Here is a 16355-nt window from a genome sequence, read left to right as displayed (position 1 = left end):
CACCAGCAAAGCCTTCAATGATGTTCAGTCCAGTCGTTTCAGAAGTGCCTCCGTTTTCAGTATTTGCATTTTAAAACAGTGAATAAACAGTTAACCCTTCTACGTCGATGCAGGACTTGGAGAGGGACACCTTGACGTGGTGGCACCGATCCAACCAGGCGGTGGACGTGCCTGGTTATACAAACGTCCCTTAACGCCCTCCCTATCCCCCGAACGGAGAAAGGTGGACAGCAAAGAAAAGGAAATGTTGGTCTGCTGTCCACCGGGTTCTCGTTCAGACGAGTCTGGGGTTACAGCTACTACTACTATTGTTATTATGTATATTTTTCACTTTATTTTTGTTATTTTGATGTAAATATGATGCTACTGTAGCCTCAAGTTCAATTACGAGGAGGCGGTGGCTGAATTAGTAGAGAGGTGGCCTGCAGTCCAAATGGACCCACGTTCGAATCCCGGCTGGGGCAGGGAACACTTTAAGGATTCGAATTTCATTAAAGCAGACTTAATGATCTGCCAGAAGGCCCGCCGACATGTCATAAAAATACCCCCGCTAATAGCAGTACACCAGTCCTGTATGAGGCAGCCCTACCATGTATTCAATATGGACGGTGGGTGTTAGCGCCGAAGCGGTGACACGTGGAGCTGTATGGAATGCAGGAGGACTACTGGGCCTTGAGAACGGGTTGTGAAGCCTATGCCCAAAGTCGAACACATAAAGAAAAATATATAAATAAATAAAAACATTAGGCTGGCAATGGGTTCGATCATGTTTTGGGTAATTTTCAATGATCTTCGGATAAAATTGGTTGAATTTTTGCTTCCCTGACTGTACCGTGCCTTAACACCGACACACCACGAAATTAGCCACACACTCCATTGGGCAAATGCCGTGGCAGTGTTTAGCGTCACCCAGCCTCCGACTCTACCCTTGTCTGTTCCTCTAGACTTTCTGTGTCTCCATTACACGCCTGGACAGGTTAACTGATCTATCAACAGAAGCAAATACCATTTAATAGTAACATACTGAAATATCAACAGAAGCAAATAACATTTAATGGTAGCAATCATTTGGAAAAAAAACATGTCTATAAATGTATTCATATTCAATAAAATTAGCAACAAATGAAAAATGATGCAACCCTCAACCAACAAGAAAGCAGGAAGCCATGTGTGTGTGTGTGTGTGTGTGTGTGTGTGTGTGTGTGTGTGTGTGTGTGTGTGTGTGTGTATAATGGTGGTAGTGGACTGTGTTCATCTGCTTCATCTGCCAATAAGTAGGTCTGGTGGAGGTGGGGGTATAGGTGGAGGCTGAGGATTACTTTTTAATCTTGTCCTTGAGCTTGTGGAGGTCAACCTTGTAGTTGTATGGGGGTAATCCTCTGGTGCCGAGGCCGGTGATGGCGAAGGTGCCGCCAGCGGAGGGCCAGGCGGCCATCTGTTCAGCAGACAGCCTGCCTGTGGCTGACGTGACGAACAGTGTGGCCTAATCGGCGCCGCCCCAGCACACCGACGTGACGTTAAGTGACGGTAGCGCCACCTTGCGTATCACACGACCTGCCTGGGGATCCACGCAGATCACCTGCAAGAACCAACACATAAAGCACTCAGGGTGGTTGAATGAAGGAAAAAATGGTCCAGTTAATCTCACCACACATGTACCGCATTGTTACTAATGATAACATGGGCTTTTGTAGGCAGTGATGCTCCTTGTAAATGTAGGAGTGGAATTTATGGGAACATATCAATAATATATTTTGTAAAGGTTAGGGCAGAGCAGGGAATCAGCCTCAATGTTACTAAATGCTATATTGGCCACTTAACAGTTACAGTTGGCCACTGGCCACTTAACACTTACAGTTGACCACTGGCCACTTAACACTTGCAGTTGACCACTGGCCACTTAACACTTGCAGTTGACCACTGGCCACTTAACACTTGCAGTTGGCCACTGGCCACCTAACACTTACAGTTGACCACTGGCCACTTAACACTTACAGTTGACCACTGGCCACTTAACACTTGCAGTTGACCACTGGCCACTTAACACTTGCAGTTGGCCACTGGCCACTTGGTCACTAACTTGTCCACCACCGACGCAGGCCACCCACAGGTTGCCGTCCACGTCAATGGTCATGCCGTCAGGCATCTGGTCAGTCAGGCCCGCTGCCTCGTAGCTCAACAGCACACGCTGGTTACCTGCACCACACACCAATATCAGGCACAGGCACAGGAGCAGACACAGGCGCAGGCACAAGCACACGCACACAAATAATCACAGATATATTATACCTGAATCTAATAGCAATTTTTACCTCCACATGAGCATGGGATGTTAAGGGTAAGTTTTTATTGTGCCCGGTTGTGGGTTTTCTGACTGGCTGAACCGTCACTGAATCACCACCCACAACTATACCTCTTTCACCTTCACTTGGTTCAGACTGTCGTCCTTTTGCAGCTTATTTGACGTAGCTCGGTGGCAGAAGGATATAATACTACGACTGTAGTATTTGTCATCCAGGTAAAATACGTGGAAAATGAAATTTCAGCCTCCTTCAACGAATATTAAGGCAATTCTTAAGAGAATTGCCACGTCTCCAACTCGATTGGATAGAACGGTTAGTATTCCGGCGTTTGCGGATTTCTCGTTTTGATAGTAAATTACTAGTGCATAGGATACTAATCCTAAGCCGTCTCATCCTAAAGGAATTCTAATTAAATTAGGGCTGATGATTAAAAAGATTATCGATAGAACGAAAGCTAAAACTAAGTATATAAATCGGTTTATGTTGGGGTCTCCTTCTATATATCTTCCTCTATAAAAAAGTACTATTGCTGAAATAAATATAACGAATCCTATGAATATTAAAGATATTCAGTCGAAAATGTATGTTGCAACGATAGAGGATGAGTTGATTCTTAGAATTTCTCATTCAATAACATCCTAGGGCTAGGATTCTTAATATTACTCCTAGTTGGCTGAGGGTTGATAGGGCAATAATTTTTTTTAAGTCGTATTCGAAATTAGCTCCTAGACCTGATATAAATATTGTTAGAGATCTGAATAGTAGTAGGGTTGGTAAAGTCGTTTCTGATAATGCGGGGCTAAATCGGATGAGGAGGTAGACTCCGGCTGTAACAAGGGTTGAGGAGTGAACTAGAGCTGATACTAGCCTTTTCATAGCACTCCTTCGCAAGTAGTAACATATTCCTGTATTAATGTCATACTTTACCTCAGCGTTCAAGATGGAGGGATGATAATGTTAGGACAAGTTAGAATTAGGAGAGTATAGACAAGCACAATATTGTTTTGAGGCAAGTTTTGGTGCTGTGGAGGGACGCCTTCATGTGGTGGCACTACTATAACCCTGCCTTCCTCTTCCCTAAAGGAGGATCGTGGACTGCAGGAGGTGGGCAATTTTGCCTGCAGTCCACTGGGTTCACGTCCACATGATCCAGGGATGACAAGAACAACAAGACATGCATTCCCCACTGAGAGTTTTGCAAGCATGTCCCGATTAACATTTAGTAGCCACGTTCCGATCGTCATTTGATAGCCATGTCCCGATCGTCATTTGATAGCCATGTCCCGAGCGTCATTTGATAGCCATGTCCCGAGTCATTTGGTAGCCATATTCTGAGCATCATTTGGTAGCCATGTCCCAAGTGTTATTTGGCAGACTTGTCGTGAGCGTCATTTGGTCGCCACGCACAGACGACCATAGGCAATATTAAGGCACAACATTAATGACATAACAGTGAAAACTAGAATGACACTCAGTACAGCGCACATCTCCCCCAAGGCCCACCAGCCCTTTTATAAATGCATATCTAAATCCGCTAGATTCGAAATTTTACATGGATCCGTGCCAAACTGTACACATTCGTAGATACCAACATCCTAAATATGCTTTTTTTTTTTTTTTTTTTAATCAAGATCCATGCAATACTCACTGAAAAATTTATGAAGATGTCGAGAAACGCCCTATCTCGCAGTGTTAAAGAAAGTGAAAAAAAAAAAAAAAAAATCCTGCATCCGCACCATTATCCGGATCCGCACCAAAATTTAACGGAGTATATTCTGGGCCAAGGCCCATTCTTCTACCAGATTTCGTGGAAATCCGCGTAGTAGTTTTTGTGTAATCTTGCTCACAAACCAACCAACCAACCAACCAACAAACTGACAGGTGAAAACATAACCTCCTTGGCGGAGGTAATAAACCCACTCACTGATGGCCCCGGCTGTGTCATCATAGTCGAAGTGATAGATGTCCTTAGCGGAGGTGTCGATGAAGTAAAAGGACTTCTTGTCAGGACTCCATGCCAGGCCGTTGGAGAGGGTCATCTGTAAAATGACCAAGCTAAGCTTTATGCTTCATTGTTATATTATTTCACACACACACACACACACACACACACACACACACTGGAGCGTGTGAGTCTACTCAACTAATAACTAACCTTTCAAACTCAAACCCTCAATGATCCAAAAAAACGCCATGATCCATGTAGAGTACGAAACCCCAGAACTCATATAAATCCCTCAAAGACACAGTCCCTCCAAATTACAATCCCTCCCATACACAGTCCAGCTAGAAATACACAAATTCCCTTACCACAAACCGTCTTATGTCAATCGCTAGGACTGAGGTGTTTGGATGAATGTAGGGTGTACTGACGTGATGTTCTCTGGTATCTCACTTGGTTTACCTCTGTAACACAAACCCATAAAACAACACACAACACAACCCCCCTGCCACAAACCCACTGCCATAAACCGTCTTAATCCAAGTGGTGGGGTTGAGGTGGTGGTCGAAGCTGAGGATTGGCGACGTGTTGTACTCCAGAATCTCCCAGCTGTCACCTGCCATGGGCGCCAAAGTGCCTGGGGCAGGGGGTAGTCATCAGATTATTATTAATTATTATTATTATTATTATTATTATTATTATTATTATTATTATTATTATCATCATCATTACTGACGATAAGAAAAACAAGCACTCTTATACAACACAAGCCCAGAAAACATTAGGAACAGAGCCTCACACTTCTAACCTGCCCAGAGTCTGCCTTGAAAATCACACTTGGCGTCGTTAAATCGCCTGTCAGCGGTGTACAGAGTAGTGGGGGTGACGGTGAGGGGCTGGGAGTGGCGGTGGTCCAGTGGCCAACGCACCAGGCTCAGCGTCTTGCCCAGGCCAACCACCAGTAGGTCTGGATCACCCTCCACTGGCACCACGAAGTGGACGCCCGACGCATGCCCTCCGTCATCTCGAGACACAGAAGACATTAATATCTACCTGTGTCTGTATTTATCTGTCTGTACTTGCATGTGTCTCTCTGTATCTGTATCTGTCTGTATCTGTCTCTGTCAGTACCTGCATGCATCTGTCTGTACGTGTACCTGCATGTATCTGTCTGTACGTGTACCTGCATGTATCTGTCTGTACGTGTACCTGCATGTATCTGTCTGTACGTGTACCTGCATGTACGTGTCTGTACGTGTACCTGCATGTACGTGTCTGTACGTGTACCTGCATGTATCTGTCTGTACGTGTACCTGCATGTATCTGTCTGTACGTGTACCTGCATGTATCTGTCTGTATCTGTATTTGTTTGCGTCCGTCTGCCTGTATCTTCGTAATAAAATTGGTTGTAACCCGAGGCTCATCTCATTGTGAACCCAGTGGACTGCAGGCCGAAGTTTCCCGCCTCCTGCCGTCCACTATCCTCCTTTCAGAGGGATAGGGACGAAAATTAGTGACGCTTGTATAGCCGGTCGGTGGAGTCGACCGGGTTCATCAGTGCCACCACCTGAAGGCGTCCCTCTCCACCACCCCCAAATATCTTACTACCCTAAGTAAAAAAGATGGTGGCACTACCAACACCAATTATCCAAGCGTTTTCCTGTGTTCACATTACTTGCGAAGAACAGAGAAAGAACACTACCATCACCATTTATCCAAAGGTTTTCCTGTGTTCCTATTACGTGGGAAGAACAGAGAAAGAACATTATCAACACCGTTTATCCAAGCGTTTTCCTGTGTTCACATTGCGTGGGAAGAACAGAGAAATAACAAGTGATAACTGGCACATGTTATAACACCCTTCAAGGCAGCAATCACTCACGGGCATGGAGTTATCTCAGTGGCTTTCAGGTTGGGTTACAAGGGAAATCTGAAGAGATTTATCACTGCATACAGTAAGCATGACTTGGAAATAGCGGCAAGCAAAAAAAAAAAAAAAAGTGCGTGTGTGTGTGTGTGTGTGTGTGTGTGTGTGTGTGTGTGTGTGTGTCATGTAGGTGAGGCACTTAGAGGTGTTGTTAAGGTAAGTGGTGTGTGTCCCTCCCCACTCTGCTCACTTTCCCACTATGTTCATCTCTGTTATCCCGTCTCTCACACACCTTCTCACCAGACTGATTAAGAAACTGATCCTAATAACGTAACAGTTTATATAGTCAGAGTCATAGTTACCATTTTTTAAGACGAAAAGATGGATTTAAGTGGCTATCTTTCCTTCTAGCTTTATGGAACGAAGGATTAAAATACGAGACTGGACCAGCTAGTTCCAAATTACACTGTCGAGGTGAAGGATCCCTCGGTTAGGCTACTGTGCACATGGATTACCTTTTGACTTCCCTTGGTGGTATTACATGATTAAAAAGTATATGAGTAATTCTGTGCAAGTGTAATGTATATACCTTACTGTATAGCTGGTTGTAGGATGTATTTGTAGGAATGCAGTGTATAAATCTGGGAAATACAAGTCGCCTCACCTGTCCTATTAGGCTTAATAAATCAAGTAACGCCATCCCGAGTTTCCTTTGCCGTCTACACCTGAGCCCACCTGTAACACCTGTGGTATAAATTACAGGAAGTTCAGGGGTCATCGATTAATGTCCTTGAAGTGGCGTGCATGATTAATTTTTGAGGTGTGGTGGGAGGAGGTGGTATAATGTTGCTTAATGTGGTGTAGCGTCGTGTGTGGAAGGTGAATTTGTGTGGTGCGGTGAGACTATGTTGTATTGTGTTGCTTAGTGTGGTATGATGATTTTGTGTAATTGTGAGAGAAAGTTGTGTGGTGTAGCTTAGTGTGGTGTGTGTGTGGTGTGGAAGATGATCTTGTGAGGTGTGGTGGGAGAAGGTTATAAGGTGTGTTGCTTAGTGTGTTGTGGTGTGGTGATGTGTGGATGATGATTTTGTGTGGTATCGTGAGACAGGGTTGTATGTGTTACTTAGTGTGGTATGCCTTCGCTAAAAACCCTAAGTCTACAGGAGTGAGGCACATCTCGAACGATAATCGTTAGTGACAGACAGACGGACTGGGCCTCTCCTGGAAATATCCCCTCTCTAAAATCATTCACCCCACTGGGAGGTGAACCTGTGTGTGTGGCAGGGCTATCACCACGACTGGGGCATTCTAACCACTACACCACCAGACGCCCTGGAAGACTGCCAAATACAAGTGAAGATTGAAGATGAACACTGTCCCTGGTAAAGACGAACTGCTTAGATGATTACTGATGCTAAGACCATTTTGCTTAGTTTATAGAAGTCTCTGCAGCCACAGGGTGAAGAGGTCTTTATTAACCCCTTCTCTAGACGAACTTAGGCCCGTATTCCTGCCGGCTAAGAGAGCTCCTTAACACCTTTTCCTAAGAGATTTATTTTGCCTATTATACCTTACTGTCCTCTTATGGTACAAAAATCCTTCCAGTGTCGCCATACTCTGCATAAATAACGTAGAAAGATTTAATTATAACCAGTTTTATACCAGTATAAATCGCTAAAGAAGAGGTGCTAGGGAGCGTCCTTAAGCAAAGAGAATCCGGGACCTATAGACATCTATTTAGTCTAATACCAGATTATTTTGATTAGCTTGAGAAATCCCGGGAATTAAAGAGTTTAAAGATGTCTCTAGTAGCCCTTTCCCTCTAAAGCTCTGTGGATAATTTCATTCCAGTGGCCCATTTTACTGGTTTATCTTCTTACTTCTAGACATCTATGTACAGTATTCTTAACAAATGCCTCAATATATATATATATATATATATATATATATATATATATATATATATATATATAAAGTGGTTAATGAAGGGTATCTCTAGCTCGCTCTGTTCGAAGTCTCTGTCCGAACCTCAATAGTATAATTTTTAGAAAGCAAAAATTTAAAAGAATAAAGGGTTCTCGGGTTGAAGGGGTTGAGCAAATACCAGAAAATTTTGTTCAATCAAGAGAAATGCCAGAAATGCCAACAGTGAAAGGGTTAAATCCAAAACACCACCAGCCTCCAGTACTGTCGTCCTCTGTGCTGGATACGGACTGGCATGAATCTTTTGTTCTGGCAAACCTCGAAACAGTGTCTCTGTGAAGCCATGACAAGATGAATCCTAGTGATGCAGAATATTTCGAACTTCCCAACAACGGGTGTATTATTAAATCTGAAAATATTCTGTCTCAATGCTAGCACTTTATAAATATTGTCTTGTCTTAGCCAACATGTGATGACAGTTCTCCAGCAAGGGATGGTCATAATAGCATTAAAATTATTTATTGCGCAGCTGAGAAGGCATTTCATTTAGATGTTTCTGGTTCTGGAGGGCCGTCACAAATGCTAAGATAATGACAATAATTTGTTGCTTCCGTCTGAGTAGCAGCAGGACACCACACACTGTACAGAGTCGGAGACGAAGTCAATGGACAGGCAATTCCGTTTTCTATAATAGCTATGGAGGAAAGAGAAAACCAAAACTAACCCACTCTAAGTTAATCATTTCAATCTACACAAACCAAGCACAATTTTCCCAGGGCTCTCAAGCATTTCAGCAGATGCAGAGCAAACACCAGAACTTGACTCACCCAGAATTTCTCCACAAAAGATACAAACTAAATACGTAAAATCTATCATGAACACTTTACCAACCTACAAAGCTCCAGGTCCAGGTGGAATTCCTCCAATAGTTTTGAATAAGTGTTCACTTGCTCTTGTCCTCGCTAAACTATTCAGACGATGCATACATACTTTTATTCTCTAATTCTTGGAAAGAAGCCAACATCAACCCAATTTTATAGAAGAGAATTTCCTCTTATCCCTCTGATCACAGACCAATAGCTATCATACTTCTTGGTAAAGTATTTGAGGTTGTCATTAATAAGCACATTGTTAAACATCATACTGTAAATCCAACAGCTTAATTATTGACAGACAGTATGCTTTCCGCCACGAAAGATCCAGTGTCGATATACTCAATCTCCTGACTCATACCATCCATCAGTCAATTGACCAACATGGAGAAACCCATGCAGTAGCCTCTAATATTTCTAAAGCTTTTGACAGAGTGTGGTGCCGTTCCCTGCTATCTAAACTCCCTTGATACGGCTTATCATCTTTTGTCCCCCTGCTGTCCTCTTATCTTAGCAACAGAAAGATTATAAATGCCCGCATGTCACAAGGATGAGTCCTGGGACAACCCTTTTCCTAATTCATATTAATTATCTCTTATCTAGCACCTATAACCCCATTCACTCATTTGCAGATGACTCAACGCTTCAAACATCGTTCACACTTAAACACCCATTCACAAAGTTTGATAGCTCCAAGCACAGCACTCTCCATAAATCAAGACATATTTAAGATCATTGAATGGGGGCAAAATAACTTTGTCTTATTCAGTGCGAGGAATACCAAAAACATCCATTTTATTAAGATATAGATATTGCCTGATTCCCATATTAGGCTACCTTCATTGCAATGAATATTCCTATTCCTAAAAAGTATTGAAACACTCGGTGTTTCGACAATACCCTCAGCTGGACCTCTAACGTTAAACCACTTGCAAAAACCACCTCAGGGAAACTTGGCTTATAGCATAGAATCCGTAACTTCTTCACTGACGAGCAATGAGCTATAATTTACAAGAGTCAAATGCACCATCAGCTCGAATATTGCCTACCCTTGTGGAGTACATGCGGAGAGGTTGTACTAAAACAACAAAATTGAGAACTATGCTATAAGAATTATTAATAACCCAGCAATTACTAGTGAACTACTTCCTCTATAAGTAAGAGGGAATGTTGTCTCCTTTGCAGTATTTTACAGGTAATTTTATGGCAAATATTCAGACGAAGCTGCATCCATTATGCCACCTCTCCACGCCTTCCCCTGCGCTACACAGTCATCTGGTAGGGCTCATGACCAGACTGTCACATTGCCATATTGCAGAACATCTACGTATCAAAACAAATTTACTCTCCTAACTACACCTCTGGAATTTGCTTCCCCGGAATAATTACCCCACAGACTTAAACCTACAGCAGCTCAAGTCCACTCGGGAAATCTCGTATTTGTTCTTGAAATTTCGTGTTTCCTCTGTATCTGTTGAAATCATTGACTTATCAATCAATCAATCATTTCCTGTGGCACCCTCGGGGATGCATAGGGCCTCGATGAACTCACACCACCACATCCTATCTTGTGCTAACTCCTCAAGATCTCCCCAACACTCATCTCCAGCTTCCCGTCTCATTGTCCTCACCCACGTCTCTTTTGGCCTTCCTCTACCTCTCCTACCAAGTGCCACCCACCCTGGTGTACCTCGTACTATTCCCTGTCTCCTATACACATGTCCTAGCCACTTCCATCGTGAGAATCTAACATATTCATCGATCGGCTGCACTCCCGTTATTTCTCTAATTCTACTATTTGGTATCCTTTCCCACCACTTAACTCCTAATATTCTTCTAAGTGCTTTATTTTCAAACACCAAGAATTTATTTTCCATAGTCACTGTGCTGTACCAAGACTCGTGTCCATAAATTAAGATACTCCTAACCATTACCTTATAAAGTTTGATTTTTGTATGCACAGAAAAATTGTTATAATTCCAAATATTTTTAAGCATTCCCATTGCCTGATTAGCCTTCTTTAACCTTTCCTCGAATTCAATGTTCAAAGAACCATCCTTGGCTAAATAAGTACCTAAATTTTTAAACCTATCAACTTGCTTTACAACCATACCTCCAATTACACATTCCTGCGCATTTTCCATATTCATATTGATTATTTCAGTTTTCCCACAATTAATAACCAAACCCACCTTGCGACCTTCACTCACCAAACAGTCCAACACTCTCTGCATCTCTTCTGGCCCATCACAAATCAAAACTATATCATCTGCATAATCTAAATCCAAAAGTTTCCTGTTCTCTCCCCAAAGTATACCTGCACCGGTTTCTGTTCCAACGCGTTTCATAATGTAATCAATGACCAATATAAATAGTAAAGGCGATAGGACACCACCTTGAATTACTCCGGACTTGACTTCAAACGAATCACTCAGACAACCATCAACAATCACTTTACAAAATGTGTCCTCATGCATGTTCATAATGACCCTCACAAACTCCTCTGGTATTCCATAATGTCTCATGATCTTCCCCAGTCTCTCTCGAAACACTATCAAAAGCCTTTTCAAAATCAACAAAACAAAGACTTAACGGTACTCTCATTTCATTAACTTGCTGCATCAAATGCCTAACTATAAAGATCTGATCATTGCAACCACGTCCCTTTATAAAACCAGCCTGTTCATTCCTCAGAATACCCTCAACTACCGGCTCCAACCTATTTAACAACACTCTACTGAAAACTTTCAAAGCTATCGGTGACAAAGAGATTCCCCTCCAATTACCACATTCACTCAGGTCTCCCTTCTTCGGAATTTTAACAATTACACCATTCTTCCAAACTGATGGTAGTAACCCTGTCACCCATATCTTATTGAATAGCTTGGTCAAGATCATTATTAATCTATCCCCCTCCACTTTAAACATTTCCGGAAATAAACCATCCTCCCCTGGTGCCTTATTATTCTTTAACTGTTTTACTGCTTTCTCCACTTCTGCAAGCCTCAACTCTCCTGTTTCTATATTTAAATCTTCCTGAGCAGACGGTATATCCTCTTCTGGTGGTATTGGTCTATTAAGAACTGTCTCAAAATGCTCTTTCCATCTGTTTTTAATATCTCCATCTTTGGTCAATAAATTTCCTTCCCTGTCTCTCACTGGTATTTCCTTGCGTTTACCTGAATTACCACTCAGTTCTCTAATCGATTCATATGCTATTCTTTGACTCTGTCCATCATTTTTGTTTATTAAGATTTCAGTCTCTGCAACCTTTTCATCCACACATCTTCTTTTATCTCTCCTAGCTAACCTTCTTACTTCTGAATTCAAACTCCAGTACGCAGCTCTTGCTAATTCAATCTCTCGTTCATCAACGCATTGCATCTCACTCCTCAATTTAGCCTCACCTCTCTTTTTTATCATATCCCACGTTTCCTCTGATATCCATTTCTTTCTCCTGAATCTATGTCTCCTTCCAATCGTACATTCAGCAGTCTCATGCAAAACTTTGTTCACATCCTCCCACATCTCATCTACACTTCTCTCCCCCTCTTCCAACGTTTCCAACACCAAAAACCTATTTCTACATTCTAATCTGAATTCCTCCTTTTCTTCTCCTTCCCTTCTAAGCTTAACAATATCGTATCTACCAACACCAGATTTTTTCCTTCTTCTGATTTTTAAGTTTAAACCTTATTTTTGCACTGCTGAGTTGATGGTCACTACCAATATCCGTTCCCCGTTTAACATGAACATCTAGCAGAGAACTTCTATGCCTCCTACTGATAGCGATGTGATCAATCTGATTTATATATTTTCCACACGGCGACATCCAAGTTGTCTTGTGTATATTGCAATGCTGAAAGAGTGTGCCTCCGATGACTAAGTCATTTGCTAGACAGAAGCTTCCAAACCTCACTCCGTTTTCACTCATCCTACTACCAACTATCATCTTACCCATACATGCCTCAAATCCCTCATTTGAACAGCCCATTACTGCATTAAAGTCTCCAAGGCAGATCAAAACATCATGTCTAGGTACCCTTCGTACTCCTTCTTGCAACTTTTCATAAAATGTGTCTTTCCTTTCATCGAGTGCATCATTAATAGGTGCATAACTCTAGGAAAATTGTGTGTGTGTGTGTGTGTGGTGTGTGTGTGTGTGTGTGTGTGTGTGTGTGTGTGTGTGTGTGTGTGTGTGTGTGTGTGTGTGTGTGATTCACTCACCAATTTTCAGCGTCTCGTGACTGCCGGTGTCAACGAAAAACCGCCAGTGTCTTGCTCCGGATATCGACATACAGCAGAGCCTGTGGGCAAATATTTATGAAGGATATTAACCAATCATGGACAAATCCCTGTACCAATTATCACCAAGAATAATTTTGCCTGGACATGCTTTGTGGCTGGTGTACGATATATATATATATATATATATATATATATATATATATATATATATATATATATATATATATATTTATATATATAGATAGATAGATAGATACATACATACATACATACATACATACATATATATATACATATATATATTTATATCTATCTATCTATCTATATATATATATATCCACATTTCTATCTATCTCTCTCTCTATCTATATATATATCTATTTAACTATATATATATATATATATATATATATATATATATATATATATATTTTTTAAAGCATAAAAAACGACTTTATGCACAGTGTACGGTCAGGAAAGTTGTGAACATGGTACCTTTTGGTCCTGCAGCCAGTGTGGACCCTCCCCCAAGTGCAGGCACGGGACAGCACCTGCTTCACCTCCACCGCAGACATATTCCCTTGTGTGGTCTCCTGATGAAGGGGAAACGTGGTCTATGCTGTGGGGGTTTCGGAAATTGGACTAAAGGACTACTGGGCCTCACGGGAAGGAGTGTCACGTGCGTACAAAAGGAGTACAAAGGAAAGTAAAGAGCAACAAACATGGTGGTCGTCTCGTGGCTGTTTTGTTACAGAAACTATGGCTATGATACATAATTATATGAACAGATGACAAAGCTAGCAAAACAAGAAAGCTCCATGTCCAGAATCATATCTACCTACATATCTATGTATCTGTCTATCTCCATATCTATTTTTCGGAAGGTGCTACATGAACTTGTTATAGCAGTATGAAGCACACACAAAATGAGAATGAAAGGACTGAGAAACATGGAAGGCAGGACACAGTGCTGGCAAAGGACAGTCGTCGAGATTTTGCACATGGCTGTACATACACTGATGGGTGAAGGCTTGTCCACTCTGATCAGTTTAACCTGTTCAGTCCAGTCCCAGCAAAATCAGTAAACATTGTCTTTACATCTTATATTTCTGGCTGTCCTATCCTCCCACTTCCTCCTGCCCCCTGTACTGTTTCCAAATATACACACTAACCCTCTCATATTGGGACAACTCTCAGTATTCTATTTCAGCTTTAAGTACTCTATTTCAGACGATTTTATTCAGCTGGTAGGGAGTCATAGGAGCCTGTGTGTTTTAATAAAGAGCATGTGGACTTACGGTACGGAGAGGAGAGAGAGTGTGGTGGTGATGGCGGTGGCGGTATAGGGTTAAGCAGAGCACTGAAGATAACCGTCTGCCCACTGACTTATCACTGCTGCTCTCATCATTACACAGAATCATATCTTATCAGCAGATTATGCAGTGTGAAGGTCAATGAAAGGTTGGGATGATGATGATGATGAACGTTTTCTCCAAGAGTAACTACAAAGAGGCATGTGAGCAGGTATCAGTACATGTGAGCAGGTATCATGTACTGTTCTTGGCGCTCAGTCATCATCGTCATCATCATCATCATCATCATCATCATCATCATCATCATCATCATCATCATCATCATAATCCCCCTCCTTCTCATCATCATCATCATATTTCCTCCAAGAACAACAATATCAAGACGAAAGTGAGCAAGAGTTACTCATATATCTCGTGTATCATCATCATCATCATCACTAAAGAAATGGAATGAAGTAAGATCCAGGAACAAGCAAAAAAATGATTTAAAAAAAAATGGCAGAACAATCGGACGGCGTGCCTAGTGAAGTCGGTCACACAGTCATCCACAACCAGACAATCGAATTCCTGGCACCACCTCACCAGCAAAGCCTTCAATGATGTTCAGTCCAGTCGTTTCAGAAGTGCCTCCGTTTTCAGTATTTGCATTTTAAAACAGTGAATAAACAGTTAACCCTTCTACGTCGATGCAGGACTTGGAGAGGGACACCTTGACGTGGTGGCACCGATCCAACCAGGCGGTGGACGTGCCTGGTTATACAAACTTCCCTTAACGCCCTCCTTATCCCCCGAACGGAGAAAGGTGGACAGCAAAGAAAAGGAAATGTTGGCCTGCTGTCCACCGGGTTCTCGTTCACACGAGTCTGGGGTTACAGCTACTACTACTATTGTTATTATGTATATTTTTCACTTTATTTTTGTTATTTTGATGTAAATATGATGCTACTGTAGCCTCAAGTTCAATTACGGGGAGGCGGTGGCTGAATTGGTAGAGAGGTGGCCTGCAGTCCTAATGGACCCACGTTCGAATCCCGGCTGGGGCAGGGAACACTTTAAGGACTCGAATTTCATTAAAGCAGACTTAATGATCTTCCAGAAGGCCCGCCGACATGTCATAAAAATACCCCCGCTAATACTAGTACACCAGTCCTGTATGAGACAGCCCTAACATGTATTCAATATGGACGGTGGGTGTTAGCGCCGAAGCGGTGACAGGGGGAGCTGTATGGAATGCAGGAGGACTACTGGGCCTTGAGAACGGGTTGTGAAGCCTATGCCCAGAGTCGAACACATAAAAGAAATAAAATAAATAAATAAAAACATTAGGCTGGCAATGGGTTCGATCATGTTTTGGGTAATTTTCAATGATCTTCGGATAAAATTGGTTGAATTTTTGCTTCCCTGACTGTACCGTACCTTAACACCGACACACTACGAAATTAGCCAAACACTTCATTGGGGCAAATGGCGTGGCAGTGCTTAGCGTCACCCAGCCTCCGACTCCACCCTTGTCTGTTCCTCTAGACCTTCTGTGTCTCCATTACACGCCTGGACAGGTTAACTGATCTATCAACAGAAGCAAATACCATTTAATGGTAACATACTGAAATATCAACAGAAGCAAATAACATTTAATGGTAGCAATCATTTGGAAAAAAAAAACATGTCTATAAATGTATTCATATTCAATAAAATTAGCAACAAATGAAAAATGATGCAACCCTCATCCCACAAGAACGCAGGAAGCCATGTGTGTGTGTGTGTGTGTGTGTGTGTGTGTGTGTGTGTGTGTGTGTGTGTGTAATGGTGGTAGTGGACTGTGTTCATCTGCTTCATCTGTCAATAAGTAGGTCTGGTGGAGGTGGGGGTATAGGTGGAGGCTGAGGA

The 16355-nt window shown here is 42.2% G+C and overlaps 1 pseudogene; it reads right to left on the bottom strand.

Annotated features, from left to right (window-relative positions):
• Nucleotides 1–1315: 1315 nt before the first annotated feature.
• On the bottom strand, nt 1316–13730 carry LOC145416956 (regucalcin-like; annotated as a pseudogene).
• Between the last annotated feature and the right edge of the window lie 2625 nt (nt 13731–16355).

This window comes from Coenobita brevimanus, chromosome 108, assembly GCF_032717465.1.
Source record: "Coenobita brevimanus isolate Jiangsu-jjx chromosome 108, ASM3271746v2, whole genome shotgun sequence".
Classification (NCBI taxonomy): domain Eukaryota; kingdom Metazoa; phylum Arthropoda; class Malacostraca; order Decapoda; family Coenobitidae; genus Coenobita; species Coenobita brevimanus.
This window is presented reverse-complemented; position numbering and strand designations above follow the sequence as displayed.